Source organism: Sceloporus occidentalis, unplaced genomic scaffold, assembly GCF_023333645.1.
Source record: "Sceloporus occidentalis isolate IW3139 unplaced genomic scaffold, rSceOcc1.0.p SCAF_39, whole genome shotgun sequence".
NCBI classification, from domain to species: Eukaryota; Metazoa; Chordata; class Lepidosauria; order Squamata; family Phrynosomatidae; genus Sceloporus; species Sceloporus occidentalis.
The window spans coordinates 855640-879083 of record NW_028317019.1 but is presented as its reverse complement, the minus strand read 5'-3'; the positions used below and the strand labels follow the sequence as shown (position 1 = coordinate 879083).

The following is a 23444-nucleotide window of genomic DNA, read 5'->3' as shown; positions in this document are numbered from 1 at the left end:
TTGCAATGTGTGGGATTTTGGCTTAAGAAAGTTGGAGGCCGGCATTAAGAGAAAGGGCTAGTTTTTGGGAATGGCAAAAGGGGGCCTAATTACCTGTGAGGCATAGACTGTGGGAATTGGAGGTGGGGGCTAGGTTTGGAAGATGGTCATGTTTTAGGTTTTAGGGGTTTTAATGTATTGTTTGGATTGGAGTGGTCAGTTCTGGCTTAAACACTGAATTTCTATGTGTTCTCAATAAAGTTCTTTACTGTTTCAACACACTGGACTTTGATGCACAGAATTTCTGAATTTGCCCAAAACTGACCCTTTCTTCTCTCCTCAGTTCTCATCTCCATTCCCAGCCATAAGAACAGCACAGACACACAGACACAAACATACAGGATACACAGAGAGAGCTATATTTCCAAAGCAGAGCCTTCCTTTCCTGCCTTTCCCTCCTGAGTCCAGCTCTGCACCTTGGCCTCCATTGCAGTCTCCTCAAAGGAAGAAAGGAGGGAAGGAAGGGGAGGCCACTGAACCCCGGCGCATACCTTCTTTCCCACAAAGGCCGCCAGCGAAATAAGCAGCAGCATCTAGGACCTGGCAATTCCTGTGCATGCTGAGGAGGGGCCTTTGGGACTATATGCGCCTGCACAGTCTCAGCCCCAGAAACCACTTCTGCCCTCACAGTCTGTTCTGAGGGAGGGAGAGAAGTGGGGAGAGCCCTTGTTCATTGAGAGGAATGGCTGGAGGGGAGAAGCCCCTCTTCTCCCCACAAAGAAAGGCAGGGGTCCTGCAAGGCCTCCTATCCCTCTTTCCTTCCCTGCCCCCTCCTTGGGGGATTCCTTGGGTCCTGGGTACTTGGGGAGTTATTATGAGAAATGAAGGCCGGTGGGACCCTTGGAGAGAGGCATGGCCATGGAGGGGAGGGGGATCCAAAAGGTCTTTGAGGAGCCCCCTCCCTTGTGGAAAGTGGGGCCGAGGAGAGACCCTCTCTTCTGATGCTTCATTTGGGGAAGAGTTTTGTGCCAAATAGAAAGCATCGCACAGGATAGGATTCAAGGGAATTTTTCTTTGGGGAGGGAGTTTTCTCTGGAGTCCTGGGGGAGGAGGCTCTGGGGGGGGGAGAGAAGAGCCAAAATCCTCTTGGCCAAAGCCAAGAGGAGGGAGACGGAGGGACCTCAAAACTCTGGCAATCCCCTGTCAACCTGGGAACTAGGCTTAGAGACCCACAGGATCCAGATTGGGCATCCTCCCTCACATAACTTATCTTTTCCTTCACAACAACCCTGCAGAGGAGAACCAACAGAGAGACCCACAGCCCCAGAAACATCCCCCCCCCCAGTTCTGGGAGCATACTGAAAGGGCTTTTGACCCCCTTGAAGAGAAGTTATTATTATTATTATTATTATTATTCTACTTTTTCCTCAATGGAATCAAAGAGGATTACAGTAATAAAATAACATACAATTTAAGAAATACAATTAAAATTCCAAACCCCCAACCCTTCTCCCAATTATAAAAACATTCATCAACCCTTAAAAATCCTATTAAACAGCAAGAAAATTTAAAACTTTCATAACACAATACAATAAAAAAAGCTTTTCGGGCAAGAAATGGGTCGTTTTCTGAAGGAGAGGTGGGAGGGCAGGAACGATATACATCAATAGCAATTTCCATCACACTAACGATGGCAAGGGTAAGGGTCGGGGGGAGGGGGAGGCAAGTCAATAGATCTCATCTAGTCTGGAAAGAGGTCCGTCTTAATAGCCTTCCTAAAGGCTTCCAAGGTGTTAATAGGACGGATCTCATCCGGAGGTCGTTCCAGAGTGAACCAACACCTTGTATCTTGTCCAGAAACTAATGGGCAGCCAGTGAAGGGATTTAAGAACCGGTGTAATGTAGTCAGTTCTAGAAGAGCCCGTAACCAACCTGGCTGCCATATTCTGTATCAATTGAAGTTTCTGAACTTGGCACAAGGATAGCTCCATGTAGAGTGCGTTAACAGAAGTTGAGCACATGTACTACTGTTTCAAGGTCTCCCTGCTCCCCGCCCCATGTCTCCAGAAGATCTCACATAACAGCTTCATGTAAATGTTGAATAGCATTGGGGACAGAATCACGCTTTGAGGGACGCCCGACTTGAGCTCCCTCTTGGACGAAGAACTGTCCCTAAGTCACAGGAATCTGCCTGAGATGTAGGACCTGAACCACTGGAAAGCAGTGCCCCAATTCCCAACTCTCCCATATGTTCCAGAAGGATACTGTGGTCAATGGTATTGAAGGCCGGTGAGAGGCCTTCAATAGCACCAGCAGGGTCACACTTCCTCTTTTCAAAGAGCTGTCGATGCTCAGACGGAGGTCATCGACTAATGTGACCATGGCTGTCTCAACTCTGTAACCCATCCTAAATCGAGTTTGAAATGGATGTAGAAAAATCCATTTCTTCCAAGACTGCTTGGAGTTGAATGGCGACTTCCCTCTCAATTGCCTTGCCTAAGAATATTAAGATCCAAACTAGCCTGTAATTGTTTCTGTCCAGAGGGTCAAGGGAAGGCTTTTTGTAGAAGTGGTTTAACCACCGCCTCTTTGAAGCAAGATGGAAGACAGCCTTCCCTGAAAGATGCATTAGTTATATGTTTAGCAGCATCTTGATGGTATCTCCCCCTGGACAGCCAGCCAAGACGCACAAGGATCAAGAGAGCAAGTCCTCTTTTCATACTCCCAAGGAGCTTCTCCACATCCTCTGTACTAACTGACTCAAATTGATCCAGAATAACAGTATGGGTGGAGGCTCTGGATACCTCTCCTGTCACTTCTGTGGTAAGGCCAGCATCCAAATCGGCTCTCATCTGAGAGATTTTGTCCGCGAAGTAGTTATTAAAAGCATCAGAGCAGGCTTTTGTAGGTTCTAATAAAGAGTTCAGGGTTCTGGAAGCTATATATTAAATGGGACAGTGTTGAAAAATATGTTGTTTGGCAAATGGGTGATATAACCCAAGAAAAAGGTTTAGTTCACAGAGACTGGAAGAATCTTAAAGTAAAAGTTGAAAGAATAGCTGTGTATATGCAGAACATGTTCACGTCTATAAACTTCGCTGTCAAACATACTGGTGGTGACCAGATGACAGACAAGTGTTGGTGGGACCCCAAAAGCCATTAACCAACTGGAAAAGGAGATTCAACAGAGGGAAAAAGACCAAAGATTGTGATGAACTATCTAGAGAACGGGATGATTTTGATAAGGGACACTTTATGGTCTACAGAAGAAGATGTAAAGATTGCTCAGCGCACTCAAGGAATGTGGTCCAGTGACACAGGAGGAAGCAAAGACTTTTTACTAGATGAGGTGTTAAGTCCACAGCCGGTAAAAAGAAACACATGGTCAGTTACAAGGACTGATCCAGAGAAGACTCCTAAAAAGGACAAGGATATAATTGAGTTGATAGACTAGAAAACCAATATATTGTTGTTTGCCATTAGTATAATGGAAGATGAAGTGTTTTCAAAACCATACTGGGAACGGGGCAAAGTAGTTGGAGAGGATGATCCATCAGTCTTTAATCCAATAAGAGAAAAGGGTTAAAAGATTAAATATGTTTGATAACAACATTTAAATGGAACATATAAAGATCTAAAGTTGGGGAAAAGGTTAAGTGTTATTAAAATATTAAAACCCAACAAGTGATAAGGGATATGGATATAATATGCTAAACTTATCAGAAAATGATGGTAAGTTGTTATAACAGGTAGAACTGATATTAGACATATGTTTAAAAGGGGAACATACAGGAAAATACCAAAGATATTTAAGTTGGAAATGGTTATTGATAAAACAAGTACATGAAGTATATCACATGTGTCACCTGATGTGTGTATAATGTTATATATAATGGGTAAGTATAATTGATAACTGGGAGTTCCTTGGACCATAGAACCGTTTGGTTCTGTGTCTCAATGAACCTATTAAAGGGGGGAGGCGTGTGATGGACTGACTTACAAACCAGCCAATCAGAAGCCAGAGACTCTAAGCCAATCAGGTGCTGGCTGAGGAGTTTGAAGCTTCCGCTTGGCAGTTGGGTGGAGTCAGTTAGGGTTTGCAATCCTGAGGGATGAAGCGGGAGTTCAGTGGGAGATAGTGATAGAGAGGATGGGAACAGTAGAGTCCAAGAGAGGACTGGGTTCCCATAGTTCCTGAGGGATGGTTACTTAAGGAACTGCTTTGTCCAGAGAGGGACAGGATTAGTTCTGGAGAGTCTAGAAGAGAGACTCAGTGGAACCACACTCAGGAAGAGGGCTTTGGCTTACATCATTTCTTGAGTGATAGTATAGCCTGTGTAGCGGAGTTATTATTATTATTATTACTATAGAGTTAAAACCAGCCCTGTATATATGTAACAAAAGAAGACATAGTAACAACTCCATCCCAAAGATACCTTTGCCTATTCTGTTTTAAAAATAAACTGATATTCTTCTTTAACCAGCCGCTTGGTCTGTGTTTTAAAATCCATCCACACGACTGTCCTTCAAACACCCAAAGAAGTGTCAGGTCAAAATAGAGGAGAGGATTGTGAATCGTTACATCATCTATTAGAGATTTAAATCTGGATCTAGGTCTTTTTCTGTCCAGATGATTTTTGCAGGTCCTTCTGCCGTTCTAAAAATGGTTTGTCATTAAGAAGGATAGTATAGTCTGAAATGAAAATAGTAATTTAGGCGGTACGTTCATTTTAACTGCCCTGATCCTTCCCAAGAGGGACAGGTTGAGTTTAGCCCATCTATTGGGATCTTGGTTGATATCACCCCATATTTTCTTGTGGTTGTTTTTAAAGAGGTCTCGGTTTTTAGAGGTGAACTCAACACCTAGATATCTGACCCTTTTTCCTACTTTAGAGCCAGTCACTTCTTGTAGATTTTCCTGATCGTTCTTTTGTTAAATTCATTGGTAAAATATTTGTCTTATCCCTGTTAATCCAGAAACCTGAATGCTGTCCCTATTCCTTTAATTTATAAAGTAGGGGATTAACACTTTCTATTGGGTCAGATAAGTATATCACCACGTCGTCCGCGTATAGTTTAAGATTGTACTCTTCCTGTTTTATTTCCAGGCCTTTGGTCTTCTTATCTTCTTTAATGCTAGGACTCAGAGTCTCTAAAGTGGCCATAAATAACAAAGGTGAGAGGGGTATCTCTCATTACAGCTTTTCCCCCATCAATAATAAGCCTCGCTGTTTGTTTTCTATAGATTGCATCTATCCAGCTGATAAAGTTATCTCCTAGAACCATTTTTCTTAAGGTTTCCAGCATGAAGGTCCAATTAATTTCATCAAACGCCTTTTTGGCCTCAAGAAAAATCATAGCTGCTTTTCATCTATTTTCTTCCCATAGAAGTCTATAATATGTAGTAAATTTCTCCTGTTGTTTCTAAGGTGCCTTTTTGGGAGGAAGCCCATTTGGTCTTCGTTTATGATATTTTGTAGGGTTTTTAAAAATCTTTCTGCTAAAACCATTGCAAAGATTTTATAATCGTTGTTAAGGAGAGAAATGGGTCTGAAATGTCTCACTTCCAGCACCTCCTTTACTTTCTTTAAGAATCAGTACAATATCATCTATCTTCCAAGAGTCAGACGTTCTTCTTTGTGAGAGTCTATTCGTGATTTCTACTAGGGGTTTAATTAGCTCTTTCTGTAAGCTCTTGTAATATACTGCACTTAGGCTTTCTGGCCCTGGCGCTTTGGACGTCTTGATTTTACTGGGCAGTCTCTTCTGTTTTGCGACCCAAGAGCTTGCTCTAAACATCTTGTCCACCTCAAGGAGAAAAGGTTCATTATCTAGGTCCATAAATTCAGCCAAGGCCGGTATTATCCTTTTATATAGATCTTCTTCTATTCGGGAAGACCTCTTATTCTAAGACATCTCTCCCTAAATCTTTGCTCTAATTTAATTCTTTCTGCTGTATCTTCAGTTTGTTCTTTTGTTAATCTCTCTATCTCTTTTCCCATTTTTTTATATTCTTCCTCCAGGAATGTCACTATTTCCCTGGTTTGTGTTAATTCTGATGTTATCTTTTCCAGAGAGTATTTATGTTAAGCAACGGGGTGGACATTAAACCAACAGAATCCCCAGACTTTCCCTAGTCTTTAAGCTGAAATAAATACATTCGATGTGGTCCATCTTACGGATAGGTATCCTGGCCAAAGCAAGATTGTCTTCATGGACCAAAGGGACGTCCCCTTACCTGCTCACTGACGGAGAACCCGGCTGGTCAGGCCCGATCCCAGGTAGCTGAGCTATCTTCACCCAGCCAGGTCTCCGTGAAACAATCCAGCTCAGCCTCTTCGTCCAGTAGGAGATCTTGGACTATCTGCGGTGTATTTTTGACTGACCTGGCATTACACAAGAGCAGGGAAAGGTTCTGTGGTTGGTTTGGTATGCTCTCCAGCTCTTTTGGGATAGCAGGGTGAATGGAAGGGGAGAGAGATATCTGTCAGGGTCCTAATTGCAGCCCATCTTGCAACACAAAAGGCAGTACTTTGCAAAAGGAACAGCTTTTATTGAAGAAGAAGATACATACAATAGAAGTGACTTTTTTGTCAGGAATGAAAGAACTTATAAACCTATCACTTTGCTAACCATATCAATTCACTCCACCCCATTAACCAATAAATTATTAATTGGATAGCCTTTTCCCACGCAGTGTCCTCCCATATAGGATTCTGGCAGCATTTCTAAAAACAATTAAGCTCTCATGTGCCTTGGACCATAGAACTCAGCCACACAACAGTTTAATTAACATTATGGCTTAACAATATGTGTGTGTGTGTGTGTGTGTGTGTGTGTGTGTCTATCTATCTATCTATCTATCTATCTATCTATCTATAGATATAGATATATAGATATATTATGAAACCTCAGCCATCCCAATCTAATACGATACCATATTTTATATATATATACACAACCTTGGTATCTATGCAACCTCCGCTTGTGTTGCTTTAGCTTGGGAATTGGGGGCTGGCTTAGGGAGGGGTTGAACAAGTTCCTTTGGACTTCAGACTTTGCAAGAAGGTGTTAATGGATGTTTCTGCCTGGATTCATCAATAAAGCTTCTTTTGTTTCAAATGGGTTTTATTTTTTGAGCAGAGGACTGACTCCAGATCTCACTGTTTGTAAAGTCTCACAGTTTTAACTCCAATGGAGACCCAAGAACAAGAAGAGTTGTTGGAGAACCCAGTGGTTCTGGAGAGCCCGGAGGTGGAGGAGCAGGTGCCTTCTTCAGAGGAACTAGGGCCAAGCCCAAGACTGGGAAACCTCCTGAAGCTCCCACCACCCAGGCCACCACTGGAGGATTTGGGTTTCTGGCCCCAGACTGGGGAAAGGAAGGCCATCGGGGGGCAGAGTGACAGCCTGGGACCTGGCAGTGGGGGAGTCGCTTGATAGCCGCCCCAGCACAGAAGAACCCCAGGTAGACGTTTATCGAATGGAGGAAGACATACAGGAATTAAAGGACCTTATGAAGTGGATGGTGTCGAAATTAAAGATATGGAGGAGGAAGATGTCAGAGGCGAACCGAGGGCAGCTGATGCTCCTTGCCTGAAGCATTGAGACTGTCCCATTGTGATCTTTGGTTTCCAAACTCTTCACCATTTTAGTCGCCCTCCTTTGGACATGCTCCAGTTTCTCAACGTCCTTTTTGAATTGTGGTGCCCACAATATTCCAGGTGACCAAAGCAGAATAGAGTGGCACTATTACATCCCTTGATCTAGATACTATACTTCTATTGATGCAGCCTAAAATCGCATTAGCCTTGTTAGCTGCCGCATCACACTGTTGATTCATGTTCAACTTGTCGTCTACCTGGGACTCCCAGATCACTTTCACACGTAGTTTCATTCATCCAGGTGTCTCCATCCTATATCTGTGCATTTCATTTTTCCGCCCTAAATGCAGTACCTTACATTTCTCCATCTTGAATTAAATTTTGTTAGCTTTGGCCCAGCTTTCTAGTCTATTCAGGTCATTTTGAATTTTGATCCTGTTCTCTGGGGTATTAGCTACACCTCCTAATTTGGTTTCATCTGCAAATTTGATAAGTATGCCCTCATTCCTGTCATCTAAGTCATTGATAAAGATGTTGAATAGCACTGGGCCCAGGACAGAAACCCACTGAACACTTCACTGGTCACTTCTCTCCAGGATGAAAAGGAGTCATTTTTGAGCACCCTTTCGATTCGGCCAGTCAACGAATTACAAATCCATGTAACAGTTTCCTTGTCTAGCTTGTTTCATGTTTTTCTTTTATATACTGTTTAATTTGGTTAACTGCTATTAGTGAATTGCCAAGAGTGGCCACCAGATGGCGGTACAGGATAGAAGTTGGAGAGAAGCCCAAGGAGGCTGCAATGCCCTGAGTCGCCACAAGAGGGTGGCACTGTATTAGGAATGTTCTTGATTGATAAAACCGAAGTCTATGGGGACTAATGTGATTTTCCCATTGGCTCCCATTCCTGAGGGGGCGTGGCCTCCTTCCCTTTACCTGGACTTTCCTCTGCTCCCATTGGCTGCTGTTCACCCCCCTTGATTGCCTTGAAAGCGAAAGGACCACCAGAAGGAAATGGGGGGACTTGCAGCGCTGCATCGTGGGAAATTTGCAACCGGGGGGTTTGCGGTGTTGAAACAGAGCAGAAGCGAAGCTACATTCCACACCAGACCAATTCGGAGTGGAATCGGAGTGAGCTTGGAATTGGTTCCTACTTCCATTAACCCTAAAGCTTTGTTATTAGGAATGTTTGAAGATAATCTGGATAAGAAACATGGGAAAACCTTAATGTATATGGTTTCTATCGCCAGGATCCTGTATGCAAAGAAATGGAGATCGAAAGAGCAAGCCAGTCTTGAAGGATAACTATTTTCACCAAATTCAGAATTATAGTAAAGGGTAAACCGTTCCAACAACAAAGTAAACCAATAGATTTCTTCCAGCATGCTTTCAGAGAGAGAAAAGTAATCATCTCTTTAACCTCTAACATAGTATCCCAAGATGTAGCTGATAATAGCATATAATTATATCACCCCATTTCTTCCTAATGTGGTCTAAGACTTTGCACCAGTCCTTAGGAACAGTCTCCCAGGAGCCTTCTTTAATCCTAAAGGAGACTTTATCCATTTGCATTATTTCATGTAAGTAAACAGACCATCTTCTAGAACTTATACTTCAAATGGACAACTGAACCGACAGAAGAGAAGTGGATTGCAAGAGAGGACTAAGCTTTATAAATCAATGCTGGCGGAAATCTTTTAATGTGGAAGATGAGAATGTTAGAAGTAGTTGATAGATTAGCAAGGTGTGTAGAAGATGTAGATTCAGAGGCAGATTCGTAAAGAGACGAGAGAAGAGTAAGTAAGTGAAGAAGGTAAGTGAAGAGTATGTATGAACGAGGAGGAAGAGACACGGAAAGTGTGATTAGTTGGATGAGTGAGATAAGAAAGCTAAAAGGAGCGAGGAGCTGATCTGAAGAAGGAATGAGATGGGAGAAGCCACAGAACTGACGGCTGAACCTCTGAGGATAAAAGGATACATACAAATATTGGTACATCATAGACCTTGTCAATGTAACTGTCGGTTGTTTTTTAGAAAGACGTATGTATGTATGTTTTATTTTAAACTCAATAAACTTTATTTAAAAGAAGAAGAAAGGAATCGCGTGTGATAACACAAAACGTTGTCGCCTGAATTAGCATCGTTGGACCCGCAGTGGCTTCGGATCTGAGCTGCAAAGATCTGCAAAAGCCTCTGTGTGATAAACACAGTCTTTGAGATTTCACAAGGCTCTGTGGTTTTGGGAACAAGACACTAATTATCATAATTGTTGTTAATGATGATGATGATGATAATATCCCATTCTCTCTCATAAAGGGACACAACTGAAATTACAAGTTTAAGACAATAAACTCTCTTTTCCTGGCGTTTGCACACACTGCTCCATCTCCCGGTCTCCTCCGCTGGGAGGAGAGAGAGCATGGAATTCTGGGAAAGGCTGGAGGTTGGCTTGGAGCCTGAATAGGGTTCTAGAAGGCTGGTGGCTTTGACCGTTGGCTGCTTAGGAAGAAGAAGGGCTCCTTCTGGGTTTCCTTGGCAGGAAAGGGAAGGTGGGGGCCTCGAGATGGCGATGGGGGACCCCCAAATTTGGTTCCTCTGTGAGAAGGATGGCTGAGGGGGAAGAGCCCCCATTTTGGAGCCAAGAATGGGGGTCTGGAAGGTCTTCTGTAGGGAGGCAGCTTGGGGGGCTGGAAGCAAGGAAGCCCCCCTCCTCCTCCCCTCTTCTCCGGCTGCCAGGCCTCCTCTCCTCTCTTGGGAGTCTCTGTGGGGCCCTGAGATTTTGGAGAGGGATCCAAGAGAATCAAAGGGAGGCTCTTAAATCCCTCCACTTGCAAGATACAAGGTGTTGGTTGTAACCTTAAAGCCCTACATGGCTTGGGTCCAGACTACTTGCAGGATTGCCTTCTTCCACACAATCCTCTCTGCACTGGAAAAAGTCTCCTAAAGCCTAAGAAGACTAGATTGGCTCCAACAACCCAGAGGACCTTTTCTTCTGCCACTCCTAGTCTTTGGAATGACCTGCTGGAAGAGATCCATCACATCACCACCTTAGAAGCCTTTTAAAAGGCTGTTAAGGCGGATCTCTTTCAGCAGGCCTTTCCAGATTAGACTTTCCACTGTCACTGACACTGTTATTGATACCGATACCCCGGCTACCCTGCATAGATAGAAGTTCTCCCCTCAGCCTCTCCACGCTAATGTTAGACCATTTTATCTTTCTCTTATCTGTATTGTCTTATCTTACTTAGAGCCCATAGAGACAGGCCAAAACAAAGCTCCTTTGTATCACTTTGGAGGTATGCTATTTAAATGATGCATGTGTCCTAAGAGGCCAGAAGCCATGCCAAAGCAATGCTACAGTCCTAAGGACTGGGGTACAGCTTTGGTGCAGCTTCTGGCCTCTTAAGATGCATGTGTCTCTGAACAGCATACCTCCAAAGTGACCCAAAGCAGCTTTATTTTGGCCTTTCTGTTCAGGCCCATAATTTACTTCTACAATTGGGACTGGGGTGCAGGAGGGAGGGTTAGGGTTTGGCTATTATTTTAAATGTATATTGTATTTTATTACTTTTTCTTGTAACCCACCTTCATTCCTTCGGGAAAAGGCGGGATCTAAATATATCATCATCATCATCATCATCATCATCATCATCATCATCATCCTATTCACCCAGAGTTAGAGGGCATAGGAGTGGAGTGGAGTCATCACTGTTTTATATAATGATGCAGAAATGCATCAGTCAGCAGCCTTCAAAGGAGATAGAAGGAGATGACATTGTAGATTCTTTTCTGTGTATTAAGTGAACTTTGGATAGAGTAGAAGAATGTAAATTGAGTAACAAGATAAAAGTGTAGTAGTAAAGTGAATATGAAAAAGAGAAAAAAGGAAAGTTATGATACATGGTAAAGTATAGAATAAATTAGAAGTGAGGAAGCTGAAATAAGGTCTTCTTTCCTATTCTTCTAGAAGTGAGAAAGAAAGAGAGAAAGAAGATAGATGTGGTAAAAAGAGAGTTATGTATGTAGTTGAAGGTATGTGTAAGTGTATAAGGTAGAGGTTACAGTTGGGTAGAGTGTAATGATGAGAAAGAGAGTGGTACAGTTATGAAGGAGAGAGAGAGAAAGGAGGAGAGAGATGGAAAATGAGACAAAAGTAGTAGGAAGGTAGGATGACTTGCGGTTTAAAGAATAGAGGAGGTAGGAAGGAGAAAGATGTAGATGGAAGAAGTAGATGGTAATGATAAGAACAAAAATAAGAAGAAGTGTGATGTATGTTTGAATTGTAATTTTATTGATTGTATGGTTGTTTATTCTGAAAATAAAAGGAATTTGAACATTATTTACAGTTTGACCTCAGTATCTGCTGAGGTTTGGTTTCAGGATCCCATGAAGTAACCAAAATCCCTGGATGTTCAAGTCCTATTACAAACAATGGGGTTGTAGTATGATGCGCCTTACATAAAATGGCAAAATCAAGGTTGGCTTTTTGGGGATATATTGAGATGCAGAATCTGTGGATACTGAAAGCTACCTGTGAAATGTTAAAAAGCAGTTGAAATCATCCCATTAAGAGAAATGCAACCCATGTCATTGGACTCATGGAGAAGTGGTCAGATGGAACCAAGGAGAATGTGTTTCTTTGGTTGGTTTCCCTGGAAAGAACTGAGAATCTTGGCCAAGGTGGGAGTTGAGTCAGTTGAGGCTGAGAGAAGGAGGAGAGACCTCAGGACAAGAGCATTTCTCTGGGTTAGTTTGCCTGTTTCCTATTTTATGTTAGTGTTTTGAGTACCGTCTTTCTTACAGTGGAACTTACTCCTGCTTTGTGAAGGCATCACAAGTTGGACTGGTTGATCTCACCTGAAAGCATCCTTCTTATTCATTCACTCCTATTGTACGTTCCTTGAACTGTATGGTTGTGTTATCTATTACATTTCATCCCACCTTTCTCCCATGGATTGGTCTCAAGGTGGCTTAGGATACAACATATAGAATGAACAAAAGTGTTGTTTAAAAAAGAACACATACTAGTAAAATAAGGATACTGCTCTTCCTTCGGTTGGAAGTTCGTTCTCCAAGGTCTGCAAGGGATAATCTACGAATGATAACTGGGAGGGAAAGAAGACATTGGAGAACAATGGCTTGGAGTTATATCACATAGACAGTAGTGAATGGAGACTTCCATGTTAGTGGGTTGGTGAATCTGCTCTGTCTTTTAGTCTGAGCTCTCTCTGGGGCTGACTCTATTTTGGAAATGGGCTCCAGCCCCATGGATGAAAACCTGGAGGAAATTCAATGCCCCAATAATATGGAAGTCACAGTCTGTCAAAGTTTACATGAACTGTGTGAAATGTGGTTTTTGTTTTGCTGTTGTCTGTCCTGAATTTCCCATCTCCACTAAATGACCCCAAGATCAAGCAAGAAGAGAGAAGGAGAAAACCGTGTCTCCTTCCACTTTCTCAACCCCATGCAGAAATGTATGGACCTCTTCCATGGCCATGCTTAGACACAGATTTGCTCCTTAAAAAACACAAGGCTTGTAATCTTTCACAGAAGACATATTATTTGGGAGGCAGTTCAAGAAAATCCTACCAGGAAGGTGCCCTCAATTTCTTTTCTAGGCATAGAGGCTGGTGGGCTTTTTCATCCACAGTTTTATGGTGGAGTTGGCCTATGACAAACCTCCTTTGAACACAGACCAATGAAGAACTGCCTTCAACTTGACCACTAGTGAACCTGTCAAAAGTTTACATCAGGGGTCAGCAACCCCCGGCCTGCGGGCCACATGCGGCCCGCCAAGGCCAGGGGACCGGACTGCGCCCGGTGCTGCCGCCGTGGCGGCAATCGGCGGCAGCACCAGGCCCTTGCGGGGGCGCCAGCCTCCTCCCTCTCGTGCGAGCCGCTGCTCGCGCGAGAAGCCAAAGGTGCCGCTCGCTCACGCGAGAGGCCAAAGGTCTCTCGCGCAAGCGGGTGGGGCCTTTCGGGGGGGCGCTGGCCTCTTCTCTCTCGCGCGAGCCGCTGCTCGCACGAGAGGCCAAAGGTGCCGCTCGCTCGCGCAAGAGGCCAAAGGTCTCGCGAGTGGGCGGGGCCTTTGGAGGGGCCACTGGCCTCTTCTCTCTTGCGCAAGCCACTGCTCGCGCGAGAGGCCAAAGTGCCGCTCGCTCGCACAAGAGGCCAAAGGTCTCGCACGCGAGCGGGTGGGGCCTTTGGGGGGGCCGCTGTCCTCTTCTCTCGCGCGCGAGCTGCCAAAGGTCTCGCGCACGAGCGGGCAGGACCTTTGGGGGGCTGCCGGCCTCCTCCCTGTCGCGCAAGCGGCCGCTCGCGCGAGAGGCCGAAGGCGCCGCTCGCTCGCGGGTGAGGCCAAAGGTCTATCACGCGAGCGGACGGGGCCTTTGGGGAGCCACTGGCCTCCTCCTTCCTGGACCTCTGCCTCCAGCAGGTGAGGGAAGGGAGGATAGGAAGGAAGGAAGGACAGAGAGTGGAAGGGAGAGAAAGAAAGGGAGAAAGATAGGGAAAGAAGAAGAGATGGAAGGAAGGAAGGAGAGTGGAAAGGAGGGAAGGAAAGAAAGAGGTGTGGAGGGAGAGATGGGGAAAAGGGAGAGTGAGAATGAGAAAGGAAGGGTGGGAGGAAAAGGAAGAGAGAGACGGATGGAAGGAAAGAAAGGAAGGAAGAGAGGTGGAGGGAGGGAGAGAAAGGGAAAGGAGAGAATGAGAAAGGGAGGGGGAAGGAAAAGGAAGAGAGAGATGGGTGGAAAGAAGGAAAGAGATGAAAAGAAGGAGAGAGAGTGGAAGGGATGGAAAGAAAAGAAAGAAAGAGCTGTGTGGAGGTAGAGATGAAGAGAAGAGAGCCAGGAAGAAAGAAGAAAGGAAGGGGAAATGAAGGCGAGAAGGATTGAAAGATGTGTGGAGGGAGAGATGGGGGAGGGAGGGATGAAGACAGACATGAGGGAAAGGGGGATGTGAAGGGAGACATAGGGAAGTTAGGAAGGAGAAAGAGAAGGGGAGATGGGAAGGAAGAAGGGATGGACCTCTGCCTCCAGCAGGAAGAGAAAGAAGGAAGGAAGGAAAGAGGTGTGTAGGGAGAGATGGGGAGAAGGGAAGGGAGCTAGGAAGACAGGAGGGAGGGAAGGAAGAAGGAAAGGGGAAGAGAATGGGAGAGGGAAATAAAGGAAGAGGTGGAATGGAGGGAAGGAAGAAAGAAAGGGGAAATAAAGGAAAGGGAGGAAGAAAGAGATGAATGGAAGGAAAGAAAGTAAGGGCAAAGGGGAGAGTGAGAGAGGGGGAAGAAAGGAAATGGAGGAAGAAAGGCATGAAAGGGTAGTAAGAAGGTGAAAGGGAAATAGAAAGGGAAGAATAAGGAAAAGGGAGGAAGAGAGAGACCGATGGAAAGAAAGAAAGGAAGGAAGAGAGGTGGAGGGAGGGAGAGAAAGGGAAAGGGGAAAATGAGAAAGGGAGGGGGAAGGAAAAGGAAGAGAAAGATGGGTGGAAAGAAGGAAAGAGATGAAAGGAAGGAGAGAGAGTGGAAGTGATGGAAAGAAAGAAAGAAAGAAAGAAAGAAAGAAAGAAAGAGCTGTGTGGAGGCAGAGATGAAGAGAAGAGAGCCAGGAAGAAAGAAGAAAGGAAGGGGGAAATGAAGGCGAGAAGGATTGAAAGATGTGTGGAAGGAGAGATGGGGGAGGGAGCGAGGAAGACAGACATGAGGGAAAGGGGGATGTGAAGGGAGACATAGGGAAGGAAGGAAGGAGAAAGAGAAGGGGAGATGGGAAGGAAGAAGGGATGGACCTCCGCCTCCAGCAGGAAGGGAAAGAAGGAAGGAAGGAAAGAGGTGTGGAGAGAGAGATGGGGGGAAGGGAAGGGAGCTAGGAACACAGGAGAGAAGGAAGAAGGAAAGAGGAAGAGAAAGGGAGAGGGAAATAAAGGAAGAGGTGGAATGGAGGGAAAGAAGAAAGGGGAAATAAAAGAAAGGGAGGAAGAAAGATGAATGGAAGGAAAGAAAGAAAGAGTAAAAGGGAGAATGAGAGAGGGGGAATAAAGGAAATGGAGGAAGAAAGGCATGGAAGGGTAGTAAGAAGGTGAAAGGGAAATAGAAAGGGAAGAATAAGGAAAAGGGAGGAAGAGAGAGACGGATGGAAGGAAAAAGAGTGGGAGTGAGGGAAGGAAGTGGGAGAATGAGAAAAGGAGATGGAAGAAGGAAAGGGGAGGAAGAAAAGAGAATGAATGTGAGATGGGGGGTGGCAGGTCTGGCAAAGAGGGCCAGGCCTCTAGTGCTGGTGCCCGCCGTTGGCTTTTTTGCGGGCCCCTGACAGGGCCTGGGGCCCGTCAGGGGCCCGGAAAGAGGGCGAGGCCTCCAGCGCTGGCCCCGCCCCTGGAGGGTGGAACCTCCACCCCCAGTGTGTGGCACCGCCCCCGGAGGGTGGAAGCTCCATCCCCCCGGCTTCGGCCCCCCAGTTGTCTGAGGGACAGAAACCCGGCCCCCGGCTCAAAAAGGTTGCCTACCCCTGGTTTACATGATGAAGAGAGTTCTGCCTGATAGATCCTATGATGCTTCTTCTGAGTTTCACTTAATTTGCTCAGGTAAAATTGTATTTATTTGTTAGACTGTTCTTAAAACAAAAATCTTCTCCAGACAAAGGACTTGGAAAGAAGAAGGGTCCCTCCACAAAATTGTTTGGCCTTAAGATGAATGACAAAGGCATCATGCAAAATGAAGAAGAGATGGCGATCCTGAACCAGACAATTCTTTCTGACCCAGAGGAAGAGATCCAAGTGAGTCTGGGACACTTTTATGCAATAGGTTCTTGGCCTTAGGAGAAAAGCCGCAATATGGAAAAGGGGCACCACCTCATCTTTCTACTCTTTGTTCAAATGAACAGGTTTTCTCTGACCTACGGAGTCAAAGCAGCCCATTTGGATGTTGAATGCGGATTGGAGGATGACTCACATTTGCCGCTGGGATCTTACTGGCATGGCTACAGAAACATGGCTCTCATAGAATCAGAGGACGACCTGGAACTAACTGACAAGGAACAGAAGAAGCCTATGCACTTTCCATGGGGTTTTAGAGTTGGGCAGCGGGTTCACATCTGGCTGTCTTGGAAAGAGAGTTAGTTATTCCTCCCCACTGAGAATTTATCCTTAAAGGAATGGAGGTCAGGCCAGGGGAGCATTAAATCCACCCCAAACTTTTTCCTGAACTCTCTTCCCCCCAATAAATTCAATGCCTTGGACAGTCAAGATTAAAACCAACATGGATTCACTGTCCCACTGAGATGGAAGCCACTAAGGAGGTTGGATAGAATGGGACACAAATCTTTGTCTCTAGTGAGAGCCATGCAATGAATTTTACGAGGCAAGTCAGGTCAGATCTAGGAGTCCAAGTTGACAACAAATAGAACATGAGTCGACAGTGCAATGCGGCAGCTAAAAAGGCCATTGCGGTTTTAGGCTGCATCAATAGAAGTATAGTTAGAAGTTAAGACGTGATATGATAGCCCTGTTTAAATACTTGAAGGGATGCCATATTGAGGAGGGAGCAAGCTTGTTTTCTGCTTCTCCAGATACTAGGACCCAGAACAATGGATACAAGCTACAGGAAAAGATATTCCAGCTCAACATTAGGAGGAACTTTCTGACAGTAAGCTCTGTCCGATAGTGGAAGACACTCCTTCCTCGGAGTGTAGTGGAGTCTCCTTCCTTGGAGGTCTTCAAACAGAGGCTGGATGACCATCTGTCAGGGATGCTTTGATTGAGAGTTCCTGCATGGCAGAATGGGGTTGGACTGGATCAGGGCCCTTGGGGTCTCTTCCAAGTCTATGATTCTCTGAATCCCCTTAAATCTTCTATCTTTTTGATATAGTCCATCACTTTGTCCAATTCTTCTACCAGTCTTGTTATACAATGTATTCCAGTAATCTTTCACTTTTACACAGGACCAGCAGAGATGGAAATATGTGCCCTTTTCATTTCCGCACATCCAGCACCCATCAGAACAAGTTTTAGATATTTAATAAAGATGTTCATGTTTAAAATACCATTGAAAAAATACTTTGTAGTAGTTTTCACTTAGGGCTTGGGAAGCTGTGTATTTTATCCTCCTTTTCCAGGTTAACTCCCATTCTTCCATATCAATATTGTGTCCTAGATTTCCTGGCCATTGAACCATGTTTTCTTTAACCACTTCAGATTCCATCTCATGTTTTAACAGGATTTTATACACTCTCCCCACAAGTGAACCTTTCCCGATAGAAAGCACATTTCCTAGTATTTCTGTATGTTTTCATATCCAACAAAAATCTCTCTCTTATTTGCCTGAAAATAAACCAATTACATTGTTTACCATCTTCTCTTATTTCTTCTAACTTTTTAATTTAATCATATTGCCTTGCTTATTTATCAGATCATTCCTGCTGCTGCTCTTTATTCCACTGTCGGCTTTTGAGGGAAGGAAAGGAGTTCGCCAGGGGTTCAGCAGCCCCCCTCCCTCCCTCCCTTCCTTCCTTCCTTCCTTCCTTCCTTCCTTCCTTCTTTTGAGGAGATTTTGAAGAGGCCGCAATGGAGCCCAGGAAAGGCAGGAAAGAAAGGTTCTGCTTTGGAAATAGTCTCTCTGTGTATACTGTAGGTATATAGATATATATAGATGTTTGCCTCTGCTGTTCTTATGGCTGGGAATGGAGCTGAGGACTGAGGACAGAAGAAAGGGTCAGTTTTGTGCAAATTCACAAGTCCAGTGTGTTGAAATAGCAAAGAACTTTATTGAAAACACATAGTCAGAAATTCAGTTTTTAAGCCAGAACTGCCCTCCCAAGCCAAAGAATATATTGAAATCCCCAAACCTAAAACTCCACCTTCTACCAAACCTAGCCCCCACCTACAATTCCCACCATCTATCCCTCACTATTAACCAGCCCCACTTTGCCATCCTTTTCACCCGCACGATTTCTCCCTGCCCCAGACATTCGAAGAAGCTAGTTCCCTTTGTGTTACTACCGGTCCCCAACTTTCTTTGGCTAAAATCCCACAAGTTCTGAATGCTATCATTGCTATTCTAGCTAGCTGCAACAAATCCCAGTCCCCATCTAACTAACCTAAACCACGACCCACAATCCCCTGCCAAACTTATAACCCAAAGCAATTATCTTTACTAGTAGCAATTAAAAACTAAACTTAACAAAACATAACTTTAAAACATAAACAGACATATGGACATAAAATTTGTACATATAAAATCATAAGGGCCTTTTAGCACCGCTGGATTGAAGAAATATTTTTGTATTCCTTCTTTACAAAAATAATGTTCGTTCACTGGTTGGATTTGTGTGGCTCCTCTCCTGTGTGGCTTCTCTGGTGACTGAATAGGCCTGACCTCCAAGAAAAGCATTTTCCACACTGCTGGCATTTGTATGGCTTCTCTCCTGAGTGGATTCTCTGGTGTGTCAGTAGGTTTGAGTGATGTGAAAAACAGTTCCCACAATGCTGGCATTTGTATGGCTTCTCTCCTGTGTGGATTCTCTGGTGTGTCACTAGGTTTGACTGCCGAGAAAAACAGTTCCCACAATACTGGCATTTGTATGGCTTCTCGCCTGTATGGATTCTCTGGTGTTCCACTAGGTTTGAGTGCTGTGAAAAACAGTTCCCACAATGCTGGCATTTGTATGGCTTCTCTCCCGTGTGGACTCTTTGGTGTTTCACTAAGTCTCCCTTCAAAGAAAAACATTTCCCACAATGCTGGCATTTGTATGGCTTCTCTCCTGTGTGGATTCTCTGATGTGTCACTAGGCTTAACCTCCAAGAAAAACATTTCCCACAGTGCTGGCATTTGTATGGCTTCTCTCCTGTGTGGATTCTCTGATGTCTCACTAAGTGTCCCTTCAAAGAAAAACATTTCCCACAATACTGGCATTTGTATGGCTTCTCTCCTGTGTGGACTCTCTGATGTGTCACTAATTTTGACTTTAAATAAAAACATTTCCCACAGTGCTGGCATTTGTATGGCTTCTCTCCGGTGTGGATTCTCTGATGTGTCACTAGTTTTGACTTTAAATAAAAACATTTCCCACAATGCTGGCATTTGCATGGCTTCTCTCCGGTGTGGATTCTCCGATGCATGACAAGGATCGACTTGTACGCAAAATGTTGCCCACAATTCTGGCAGTTGTATGGCTTCTCTGATGTGTGGACTCTCTTATGACTGACTAGTTCTTCTGTAAAGAAGGAAAATAATACTGAATATCAGAGTTAAGAGAGAAAGGTGTTAGCCCAAGATTTAGCCCTACATTCACGCTTCCCTAATTGATATTAAATTAGTAAAGTTGGAGTGGGTGATCTGAGCATGACCCTGTTGCAGATGCCTCAAATCCATGAAACGATTATATCCTTACTCACAGTAGCTGGCAAAGAAGAGATTGTGGGGGAACTACCTTGAGGTAATCAATAGAAGCAGATAGTCCTACAGACTGTTGAATAAAGATTCTTTTAAACATGTGTAAAATATTTTGATTGAAAAGTGGCATCATTTCCTGTGAGGCGGCCAGAGAGTGCTGTGTCTGAGCACATGGCATGATGCAAGCTAACTGCAGCGGATGCTTCATGCTGTGTGGCACCAGGAGATGAATGACAACCAATACAGTATACAGCTCACATGTGGATTGCTGTGGATAGGACTGGATTGGAGTTGTTTATAGAAGAGATGGTGAACATGATGGAAGTCTGAGAGGAGAGCTTGCAAATATTTTTATTATTTTGCAACTCAAGATAGAGAACCTCCAAAGATTCGGATGAAATCAACTGTGTCTGTGACTTATTTTTAATTGTGAAAAGTAGTCAGTGCATTGCTAATACCTGTATCTGGAAATTCGTTTCCATACTGTGCTATGTTATTGTTGAGCTGCATCTGGGAGCATCGTGTTCACAAGCGCTATACATTGGCTTGTGAATGGGACTGGAATTCAGAGCCAACAAGGACCTGAGGACCAGTATGCTAATCCCGTATGTCTAGGTATTTGCACCAATCACCCATTGCATTCAATTTGATTTTGGATCATATTTTCCCCACCCAGGAAACATTCTAAAGTGATTTAAACCTTATATGAGCCCTGGTGGCACAGTGGTTCAATGCCTGTACTGCAGCCATTCACTTGAAACCACAAGGTTGCGAGTTCAAGCAAAAGGGCCCAAGCTCGACTCAGGTTTGCATCCTTCCGAGGAGGGAGCTAAAATGAGTACCCAGACTGTTGGGGGCAAATTAGCTTACTAGCTAATTAGCTTACTTGCTGTTCACCGCTATGATCTTTGGAATAGTGGTATATAAATAAAACACATTATTATTATTATTATTATTATTATTATTATTATTATTATTATTGTCTGTGCATGCATGTACAGTGCACCTGTGTGAAACGCGGGCACTCCTTATGCAGATTTCAGCATACACTAAAAGCCACACTAGGAAAAGGGACAGCGTGTCCCATAAGGGTTAATCGTGCCACTGCGTGGAGCCCCATTCATTTAAATTGGCCCCAAGAATACACAGAATTCACCTAACGCCGGGGAGAGGGGGGTCCAGAAAGGGGATTACTCCCGAGGTCACTGTTGTTTCAATCTCTCCTTTGAACAAAGTATGAAATTCCCCTAAAAGCATAGCACTTGGGAGTGTCTTCCCCAGACTCCATCATTTCAGGTAACAAAGAGCCTCTGGAATCAACCATGGAGCTAAGCAAGCTCATGTTGGAAAAGAAACATGAGAGAAAAGGAATTTTTCTGTTGCCCTTTCCTCTCTTCAAAGACATTGCTCATAATTTCTAAATGGAACCCCTTAATATGTTTGAAAACAAGGACCTGAGCTGGTTCTCACTTTTTCACTTTCCCTCTGTCTCTCTATCACAGACACATACCCACAGAGTGTGATGCATAAAAGGGACACTTTGGGGCTCATTTGTTGAGAAAGGCAGGATAATCAATATATAAATAATTCATTGGCAAAGGCAGAGCAAGGGGGCTGGGACCTGGACTCCAATTTTGGTGAGGGTCAAGCACCAGGGAGCAGCCTTAAAACATTATAAGACAGGCATGGACTACTGATGGGGTTTGGAGGAGGAGAATGAAATAATATTTTGCCCCTCAACATCCCACAGCATCCTTTTGGGGAAGTGGAGGCCATTTTGCCACTGTTGGGCCCTCTCTGAGCCATTGCAGGCCCAAGGAAGGGCTTTCCCCCAAGAAGGCTCTCCAGAGCCTTAAAAGGATGGAAGAGGAGCCAAAAAGGTAGGAAACTTGCTCAGGGATGTACTGAGTACCATTTGGGTGTGAAAAGCATTAATCTCCATGGCTTCTTTCCACAAAATCCTAGAATTGGAAGTTTAGGATGGGGTATTTACAATCCTTAGAAACTGGAGAGCAATAGTGCCTCACTGAACTACAGATTCAAATATTCTACAGGATGTTGCTATCACAATTAAAATACGCTTGAAAGGGATCTAGGACTCCTAGTAGACCGGAAGTTGAACATGGGCCAACAGTGTGATGCGGCAGCTACAAAGGCCCATGCGATTCTAGGCTGCATCAATACAAGAATAGTTTGTACATCAAGGTGAGTAATAGTGCCACTCCATTCTGCTTTGGTCAGGCCTCACTTGGAATAATCCTGGGTCCAGTTCTGGGCCCCACAATTCAAAAAGGATGTTGACAAATTGGAGCATGTCCAAAGGAGGGCAACCAAAGTGGTGAAGGGTCTGGAAACCATCAAGCTTTATGAGGAACGGCTTAGAGAGCTGGTTATGTTTATCCTGGGGAAAAGAAGATAAAGAGTGGATATGATATCCATGTTTAAATATTTGAATGGGTGTCATGTTGCGCAAGGAGAAGGCTTGCCTTTTGTTGCTACAGAAAAAAGGAGACACCACAATGGATGCAAGCCACAGGGAGAGAGGTTCCACCTAAACATTAGGAGGAACTTTGTGATAGTAAGAGCTCTTTGACAGTGGAATATATTCCCTTCGAGTTTGGTGGAGTCCTCTTCTTTGGAGGTCTTTAAAGAGAGGCTGGATGGCCATCTCTTGGGGGTGATTTGAATGTGTATTCCTGCATGGCAGAAGGGGTTGAACTGGATGGCCCTTGTGGTCTATTCCAACTCTATGATTCTATCATTCTAGTGGAACCATAGCGACATGATAATATAGTATGAAAAGGCCCTCAGTCTTTATAGAAAGAGCCATGGATTCAGGTTACTTACCTACAGAAGCCACATTCTCGTAATTGTCCATCATTACATAATTGTACAACAGTTTCTGTTTCTTCGTCAACAGATTCCATTCATCCTCTGAGAAATATACTGCCACATCTGCAAAGGTCACCTGAAATAGAAAATAGCCTTCATTCAGAGAGTGTCTAAGCAAAAGGGGAGGAAAGCACATGGTGCATCCAAATATTAGTATTTCATCACTTCAGAATTCAGTCCAGGAAATAAACTTTTAATTCTGTTAGCAAGCAAATAGCTACTGCCTTTTTTATTTTATGAATATATATATATATCTTTTTTTACAAAGCTTGCATGTTTACAACAAGATAAATAAAAATGTATATCAACAAGCTACAAATCTGTTATATATTAGGCTTATACCTGATAACTCTCCACAAGAAACTGTATAATTTTATCTTTTAAAACAACATCTTATTCCCCTATCTCTAGGTATGAATAAAAAGGTTTTGTTTCTTGTACGTCTCTTTACTGAGCAGCCGCTAAATAAAGTCTTACAGCTTCCCAATCCTTTTCCCATTTAACCATATCCTTCTTGTTTATTAATTAATTAATCTTCACCCAAAATGACTTGATATGTGTGCATTGCCACCACATATGCAAATATGTACCTATTT

At 44.0% G+C, this 23444-nt stretch overlaps 1 protein-coding gene across 1 annotated transcript in view; it reads right to left on the bottom strand.

Annotated features, from left to right (window-relative positions):
* The window catches only part of LOC149290379 (uncharacterized), a 222561-nt gene that overhangs the window by 169495 nt on the left and 29622 nt on the right, over positions 1-23444 (bottom strand). The window lies entirely within an intron of this gene.